This window comes from Urocitellus parryii, chromosome 7, assembly GCF_045843805.1.
Source record: "Urocitellus parryii isolate mUroPar1 chromosome 7, mUroPar1.hap1, whole genome shotgun sequence".
In the NCBI taxonomy this organism is placed as follows: Eukaryota; Metazoa; Chordata; class Mammalia; order Rodentia; family Sciuridae; genus Urocitellus; species Urocitellus parryii.
Window position 1 is genome coordinate 39,179,990 of NC_135537.1, and position 9,329 is coordinate 39,189,318.

Below are 9,329 nucleotides of genomic sequence, written 5' to 3' on the forward strand. Positions count from 1 at the left end.
GACACATTGAAAGCAGTTCTAAGAGGAAAATTCATTGCTTGGAGTTCATTCCTCAAAAAAAGAAAAAACCAACAAATAAATGATCTCATACTTCATCTCAAAATCCTAGAAAAAGAAGAGCAAAACAACAGCAAAAGAAGTAGAAGGCAAGAAATAATTAAAATCAGAGCTGAAATTAATGAAATTGAAACAAAAGAAACAATTGAAAAAATTGACAAAACTAAAAGCTGGTTCTTTGAAAAAATAAATAAAATTGACAGACCCTTAGCCATGCTAACGAAGAGAAGAAGAGAGAGAACCCAAATTACTAGCATACGGGATGAAAAAGGCAATATCACAACAGACACTTCAGAAATACAGAAGATAATCAGAAATTACTTTGAATCCTTATACTCTAATAAAATAGAAGATAGTGAAGGCATAGATAAATTCCTTGAGTCTTATGATCTGCCCAGATTGAGCCAGGAGGATATAGACAACCTAAACAGACCAATAACAATAGAGGAAATAGAAGAAACCATCAAAAGACTACCAACTAAGAAAAGCCCAGGACCGGATGGGTATACAGCAGAGTTTTACAAAACCTTTAAAGAGGAACTAACACCAATACTTTTCAAGCTATTTCAGGAAATAGAAAAAGAGGGAGAACTTCCAAATTCATTCTACGAGGCCAACATCACCCTGATTCCGAAACCAGACAAAGACACTTCAAAGAAAGAAAATTACAGACCAATATCTCTAATGAACCTTGATGCAAAAATCCTCAATAAAATTCTGGCGAATCGGATTCAAATACATATCAAAAAAATTATACACCATGATCAAGTAGGATTCATCCCTGGTATGCAAGGTTGGTTCAATATACGGAAATCAATAAATGTTATCCACCACATCAATAGACTTAAAAACAAGAACCATATGATCATCTCGATAGATGCAGAAAAAGCTTTCGACAAAGTACAGCATCCCTTTATGTTCAAAACTCTAGAAAAATTAGGGATAACTGGATCATACCTCAACATTGTAAAAGCAATCTATGATAAGCCACAGGCCAGCATCATTCTGAATGGAGAAAAATTGAAGGCATTCCCTCTAAGATCTGGTACAAGACAGGGATGCCCTCTCTCGCCACTTCTGTTCAACATAGTCCTCAAAACACTGGCCAGAGCAATTAGGCAGACGAAAGAAATTAAAGGCATAAAAATAGGAAAAGAAGAACTTAAATTATCACTATTTGCAGATGATATGATTCTATACCTAGCAGACCCAAAAGGGTCCACAAAGAAGCTATTAGAGCTAATAAATGAATTCAGCAAAGTGGCAGGATATAAGATCAACACGCATAAATCAAAGGCATTCCTGTATATCAGCGACAAATCCTCTGAAACGGAAATGAGGACAACTACTCCATTCACAATATCCCCCCAAAAAATAAAATACTTGGGAATCAACCTAACAAAAGAGGTGAAAGATTTATACAATGAAAATTACAGAACCCTAAAGAAAGACATAGAAGAAGACCTTAGAAGATGGAAAAATATACCCTGCTCATGGATAGGCAGAACTAACATCATCAAAATGGCGATATTACCAAAAGTCCTATATAAGTTCAATGCAATGCCAATCAAAATCCCAACAGCATATCTTATAGAAATAGATAAAAGAATCATGAAATTCATATGGAATAATAAAAGACCCAGAATAGCAAAAACAATACTAAGCAGGAAGTGTGAATCAGGCGGTATAGCGATACCAGACTTCAAACTATACTACAGAGCAATAGTAACAAAAACAGCATGGTACTGGTACCAAAACAGGCGGGTGGACCAATGGTACAGAATAGAGGACACAGTAACCAATCCACAAAACTACAACTATCTTATTTTTGATAAAGGGGCTAAAAGCATGCAATGGAGGAAGGATAGCATCTTCAACAAATGGTGCTGGGAAAACTGGAAATCCATTTGCACCAAAATGAATCTGAATCCCTATCTCTCGCCGTGCACAAAAGTTAACTCAAAATGGATCAAGGAGCTTGATATTAAATCAGAGACATGGCATCTGATAGAAGAAAAAGTTGGTTATGATCTACACGCTGTGGGATCGGGCTCCAAATTCCTCAATAGGACACCCATAGCATAGCGCTAGAGTTAACAAATAGAATCAACAAATGGGACTTACTCAAACTAAAAAGTTTTTTCTCAGCAAAAGAAACAATAAGAGAGATAAACAGGGAGCCTACATCCTGGGAACAAATCTTTACTCCACACACTTCAGATAGAGCCCTAATAACCAGAATATACAAAGAACTCAAAAAATTAGACAATAAGATAACAAATAACCCAATCAATAAATGGGCCAAGGACCTGAACAGACACTTCTCAGAGGAGGACATACAATCAATCAACACGTACATGAAAAAATGCTCACCATCGCTAGCAGTCAGAGAAATGCAAATCAAAACTACCCTAAGATACCATCTCACTCCAGTAAGACTGGCAGCCATTAGGAAGTCAAACAACAATAAGTGCTGGAGAGGATGCGGGGAAAAGGGCACTCTTGTTCATTGTTGGTGGGACTGCAAATTGGTGCAGCCAATTTGGAAAGCAGTATGGAGATTTCTCGGAAAGCTGGGAATGGAACCACCATTCGACCCAGCTATTCCCCTTCTCGGTCTATTCCCTAAAGCCCTAACAAGAGCATGCTACAGGGACACTGCTACATCGATGTTCATAGCAGCTCAATTCACGATAGCAAGACTGTGGAACCAGCCTAGATGCCCTTCAATAGATGAATGGATAAAAAAATTGTGGCATTTATATACTATGGAGTATTATTCTGCATTAAAAAATGACAAAATCATAGAATTTGGAGGGAAATGGATGGCATTAGAGCAGATTATGCTAAGTGAAGCTAGTCAATCTTTAAAAAACAAATACCAAATGACTCCTTTGATATAAGGGGAGTAAACAAGGACAGGGTAGGGACGAAGAGCTTGAGAAGAAGATTTACATTAAACAGGGATGAGAGGTGGGAGGGAAAGGGAGTGAGAAGGGAAATTGCATGGAAATGGAAGGCGATCCTCAGGGATATACAAAATGTCATACAAGAGGAAAGGAGGGGTAAGACAAGATAATACAAATGGAAGAAATGATTTACAGTAGAAGGGGTAGAGAGAGAAAAGGGGAGGGGAGGGGAGGGGAGGGGAGGGGAGGGGGGATAGTAGAGAATAGGACAGACATCAGAATACATCAGACACTAGAAAGGCAATATGTCAATCAATGGAAGGGAAACTGATGTGATACAGCAATTTGTATACGGGGTAAAAGGGGGAGTTCATAATCCACGTGAATCAAACCGTGTAATATGATGTATTAAGAACTATGTAATGTTATGAACGACCAATAAAAAAAATAAAAAAAAAATACATAGGCCTTTAATTAATCTGCATACCCAATATCTGCTGAGACTACATCACAGACATGCATTCAAAACCTGTCATTGACAGTTTATCTCAACTAGACCTGGAAGGGTGCCCAAAGCTGCTGTGTCTCTATCCACACAGGTGGTAGTTGGCCAGGTGAGTTGTACTTGAAGAAATCTGCCATCTTCCCTAAGTCTTCTCTTTTCTAAGCCACACTTACAAGGGGAGCCAATGCGCTGGTGGTTTTCAGACACTTTCTAAGTCAGGATGTCAGTCCTGATGTGTGGAGGTCCAAATTTTAAAAGGTGCCATGTCCCTGACTAGTACACAGAACCCTGTGGCCACTACCACACCCTCCCCCTGCAGTTCTGTTCTAAGCAGCCTAAAAAATTATTTGTTTTGGGAAGTCATATCAAACTATGGGACCACATCTTGTTGAACACACACACACTTAGGGTCTAGCCTACATTAAAAGAAAAATACCAGGGATGCCCCCCCCCCAATACCCCTGATCTGTGCCGGTATCAAGAAAAATCCATACCATGTGAAAATGGGAAAGAGAAAAAGGGGGGGATACACCCTGATGGAAGCCAGCCATGTGCTGGGAATCCTGTGAAATGCTCTCTCTTCCTTACCTCTTTTTACTCCAAGGACCCTGGGAAGTACATATCATTTTTAGTTCCCATGTGCATGTGTTCTGAACAAGTTTGGCTATAAATAAGAGATGGACTAACAAAGACTTAAAGATAGAGATCTATTTGTCTGGCAAAAAAAAAAAAAAAAAAAAGGAAAGAAAAAGAAATCAACCTAGGGCTTACCAGGAACTCTGGGAGCCATGAGAAGCCAGGCCTTTTCCCGTCTTTCTGCCGTGCCATCCCTCGTGTGTAGAGCTTTGTCTTCAAGTCTGCCACCTCGTGACAATGGGATGGTTGCTGCCCCACCTGGCAATACATCCAGAATCCAGAGTGGAGGAAGTAGAAAAGGCAAAGGCAGAAATTCCCAAAGCTGAGTACAGCCCACTGATCAATTTGTCCTCTAAAGTGGTGCCCAGGCACAGAGGGATGACCTGAATGACAAAAGGTTTTATTTAGTGAGACTTTAAGATGTGCCAGGAGCTGGGTTAAGTGCTTCACTTAACTCGTCATCTCATCTCATCCTCACCCATCTCTAGGACAGGTGTCTTATCATCCTTACCTTTCTGGTGAAAGCCCGAGGCCCAGTGACAGTAACTATCGTGCCCCTAAAGACACCTGGGTAAGGGCAGGTCTGGGCTGTAATCCAGGTGGTATCCTAGCATAGTAGTGTCCCTTACTGCGTGTGGCACAGCAGAAATTAACAAGAGCCAATACACTTGCATGCAGATGCCCCCCTGCAAATACATGCGCAAAGTGGAATTTCTGAAGCTAAGCATGGGATATTACGTTTATCTCTTCTAATTTATATTTTGTTCCATCAGTCCAACACTGTAACATGATGAGATATTTCTAGGCTGGAAAAAACAGTGCAATGCAGAGGATTAAACAACTTTAATTCTATGGCATATAGCCACATCTGGAAGACAGGGCACACCTTTCTATAAAATTAAAAGTCAATGGAAGTTACAATTGTAAAAAAAAAAATGGCATTAAAGTTGCTTTCTGATGGTTGTTCACAAATGAAACATGCTGTGCTGTTTTCTAAAAACCAAGAAACCTGGAGAGGAATTTATGACTTCAAAACAAAATTTAGGGGTTGAGGGATTTAGCAGTTTACGAAGAGCATAAAGCTAAGCCTCTGAGAAACGCAGTTCAAAATGTCCCAGCCTCAAGTACCAAGGTCTTTTTCAAAAGTCTCTGCAGAGGCTCTAAGGCATCGAAAGGACAGAAATGACGAGAGACATGTTAACATCATTTTCCCCCTGGAAGCAGGTGCTTGCAAGCCAGGGCATTTCCCCACATGAGCGTGCTTAGCTGTTCCATGAATCAGGCATTTCTGGGGAGCCGCAGGTTTGTTACCTTCCTCCTTATTTTTTATTTTTATTTCCTTCTCAGGAAATTGTCCAAGATTTGAAGCCAGCAGTCTCTGCCACATTTTGTCCCAGTTTCGAGTCATATACTTCCATATATGGAAATCCTTATCAGAAAGCTAAATCCCTGGCTAGAAAGTTTCCAGTGTATTGTGGTCTTTATGCTAAGTTGTCCTAAGGAAGAAATGGCAGCAACAGGTGAGAAGAGATACAGATAGAGATAGAGAGAGAGAGAGAAAGAGAGAGAGAGAGAGACTGGCCTTCAGAACTGCTAGAACGTTATTTGACCCCTTAAAAGTTGAGGTTTTATCCCCTTCGTGGTTATTGGTTAGCAAAATGAAGTTTTGCTATTTAGAAAGGAATATTCACTTATTGCCTAGGCATGATTCAAGACTTTTCCCATAATGAAGGATTTCAAATCCCCTCCACATTTGGACACTTTCTTTGCTTAAGCAGCTATAGCACACAGTTAGAGAATTACTCAGTCACAAGGTGAGTGCCACTTAAATAAATGAAAATCAAGCAGAGACTTTCACTGTTCAAAGAATTCTCCCATCTTTTTGTCCCTGTGCAACCTCATTCCTTTAACGAGAAACGTGAGGTCCCAAGGGGCAAGTCATTTGCTTGGGAATACACAGTGAGCTCCACTCTGCATTCGAATACTCTCTGTGGCTCCCATTAAGTGAACCATCGTGTCCAAACTCCTTGGAACAGAATTGAGAGATGAAAAAAGATTCAATAGCCATTTTCCCATTGAAATGCCTGTGGTTAGGCACCATGAGGGGCAAAGCTGAATGAGACATGATGTTGGAGAGTTAATCTAAGGGATGGGATCTGCCATCATACAAATAACTAATTAAAGTAAGTATCAGTCAGCTAAGGCTGCTATGATAAAATAATACAGAATGGGAGACTTAAACAACAGACATCTATTTCTTACAGTTTTGGAAGATAGGAAGACCAAGATCAGGGGGCTGGTAGGTTCACTTTCTGGTGAGGGACTTCTCCCTGGCTTATAGATGGGCCACTGTCTTGTTGTGGCTTTGCCTGGATTAGTGGAGAGAGAGAAAGAAAGGAGAGTCTTCCTCTTCTAAGGACACTAATTCCATCATGAAATCTCCATCCTCATAACCTCATCTAAACCTAATTATGCTCAAAGACCACATCTCCAGATGCTGTTCCAATAGGGGGCTAGGGTTTTGACAACTGGATTTTCAGGGGGTGCAAACATTCAGCCCATTTTAATAAATAAGTGATTGAGAAGATGATCTGGGGCTGGATAGCACAGAGGTGGAGCTAGTTTTGAAAACACATCCTTCCCAATGGTCTCTCCCCACTGACTTGATCTGTGGTCCATTCCTCCTGCAACTATTGAAGCATGAGAGCTGGAAAAAGTGGGAGGACAAGTTATACCAGGTAGCGAGGAGGTCATCCACATGGTCAATATCCAGACTTTCAATCAAAGAAGAGAGGCAGAGTTGTGGGTGAGATCAGGGTAGAGGAAAGAGATGATTGAGGAGGGACTTGCAGGGAAGATCAAGCAATGTTACAGATGGCAAACCTGGGAGATGGTCCCCAAATGTCCTTCCAAGATGATCTGTTGTACATTATTACCAATATTTTGCATCCAGATTATATTTTTTTTTCTGAGAGGTATGACCTCTTGAACCTTTTCTCAGAGCAGTGTGATAGTTAATGTGTTTGTGATCGACCTTCCAAAGGAAATCTCCTTTCCTATGGTCAGTTCAAGGGTCTGTGAGTTATGGTTGCCTTCTGGTCTGTCTGCCCTCAAAGTCTGGCACTGGTCTGGGAGTGAGTGATTTCCTTTGTTCAGAGAAACTGAGCCAGGCACATTTCATCTGTGCAGAGGCCTGAAGAGGGGAAGTCACTGCTGGAGGTAGAACAGGGTGAAAGAGCCTCAGGTGGTCAGTCGTGTGGCAGGGAGCCCAGTGAGATAAACTCCCTCTGGGTGCACCCCACGCCATTCTTCATGTGGGGACCCTTTGCCCATTGTGCTCTGTAGGCTTTGGAGTTTCAACAACCATTTGGAAATAATTGGATCACCTTATGCAATTATTCTTGGAAGTAAAATACCAAGAATTGTTTGTATAGTTCGATCAAGTCAAATGCCACGAGTCAGCTGCTTTCTTTCAAAGGCCTGGTTTGTGTTTTCCCCCCTCTCTTCTTTCCTCCTTCCCTCTTACCTAGGCTTCCTTCCACATTAATGGAGCACCTACTATGTGCTAGTACTGCCCCAAGCATAGGCAATGCAACATTCCCTGAATATTTATCATATGTGCAGGCATTGTGCCAAAAACCGAGGACACTGCCTGAGGCAGGAGACACAAATCCTGCATTGCCACTACACAACCTGTAAGAACGAGGCAGAACAAGTAATTATTATTGCAAAAGTCACAGGTGAAAAGAATAATATTCTATGAGCATTTATAACAGGAAGACCTAATGGAGTTTATAGGATAAAATGGTTCTGGGTCTGCAGAGCGTGTTGAGTGTGTTTACAACATCCTGTAAATTGTGCAATCTCTGTTTTTAGTTTATACTCAATCTTCCTACCATTAAGATGGTTAGATTAATAATTTAAAAACCTATCCAATCAAATTATACTGATTACGTGTGTCTAGCAACCAGTTTGATAAGTTGCTTAAGATTTAGGTAGATTTAGTCTTTGGATGACTGGCCTTTCAAAGTAGTCTCCAGATGGATTTAAATGGGTGAAGCTCATATAGCAGCTGTGGGAGGCAGAATTCTAAGATGGTCTCACCCTTCTTTTCCCTGGTGGACAGCTTCTCTCAGTTACTCAATCAAACACTGAGCCAGGTGCTGCTGGGAAGAGATTTTGCAGGTGCAATTAAGGTGACACATCAATTGGCCTTAAAATAAGGAAATTATCCTTATGCTCCAATCAAGAGAGTCTTTAGAAGGGATCTTGCTGGTGAAAGAGACTTGAAGTGAGGTAGATTCAACAGGGGAGATGGCATTCTCCATAGTTGACTTTGAAGATGTTGGGATCCACAGCAGTCCCCACTGAGAGGCAGCCAGGAAGTGGGGACTTCAGTTCTGCAGCCACAAGGAAGTGAATAGTATTATCACCACATGAGCTTGGAAGGTGATCCTGAGCCTCCAAGGAAAACAGAACCCTGCCAATACCTTTTAGCCTTGTGCAATTTTGAACAGAGAGCCTAGCTGCGCCATGCACAGCCCTCTGATCTACAGCACAATGAGCTAATAGATGAGTTTTGTTTTAAACCACCATGTGGTACCTTACTACACCACAACAGAAAATAAATACAGCAGCCATTCTCTTTCCTGCTCAATACCTTCTCCTCCTCCACCCCTGGTGATATTAGACTCAAATCCACTTGACAGAGGACTGGGCATGTGGTCAGGCTGACAAATCATTGTATCGTTCCTTTCTTGGGCATGGCAATTGGCTCAGTTTGGGCAGGTGACCCTAGCTTTGCCACGAATGTCCTTACCTGTGAATTTTCAAACTTGAAGAAGAAAGCTAATTTTGCTCTCTGGACATAAGCTATAGGGATGAAAACTCAGAGCAAGCCACAGCCATGACCTCCACTAACATGGTCACACTGAAGATCTGGCACCCAAAAAGGAGTGTCAGATCTTCAAACAGTTTGACCATTCTTAATTTTCCTAAAATCGTGTCCACTGAATACTGAAATTCTCATGATCCCTGTGGTACATTTCCAAGCTGGACCCTGCAGTTTCTGAATCCTGGGGAACCATGAAAGTATTTGAGACCTTGAATCGATTGTTCTTTGGCCATCAGAACCCATGCCTTTCCAGTGATTTCACTATGTGAGCCAGTGCTTCCCCTTCTGATGTGGGCTGGCTCATGCTCAGCCTCTGTAATTGGCAAAC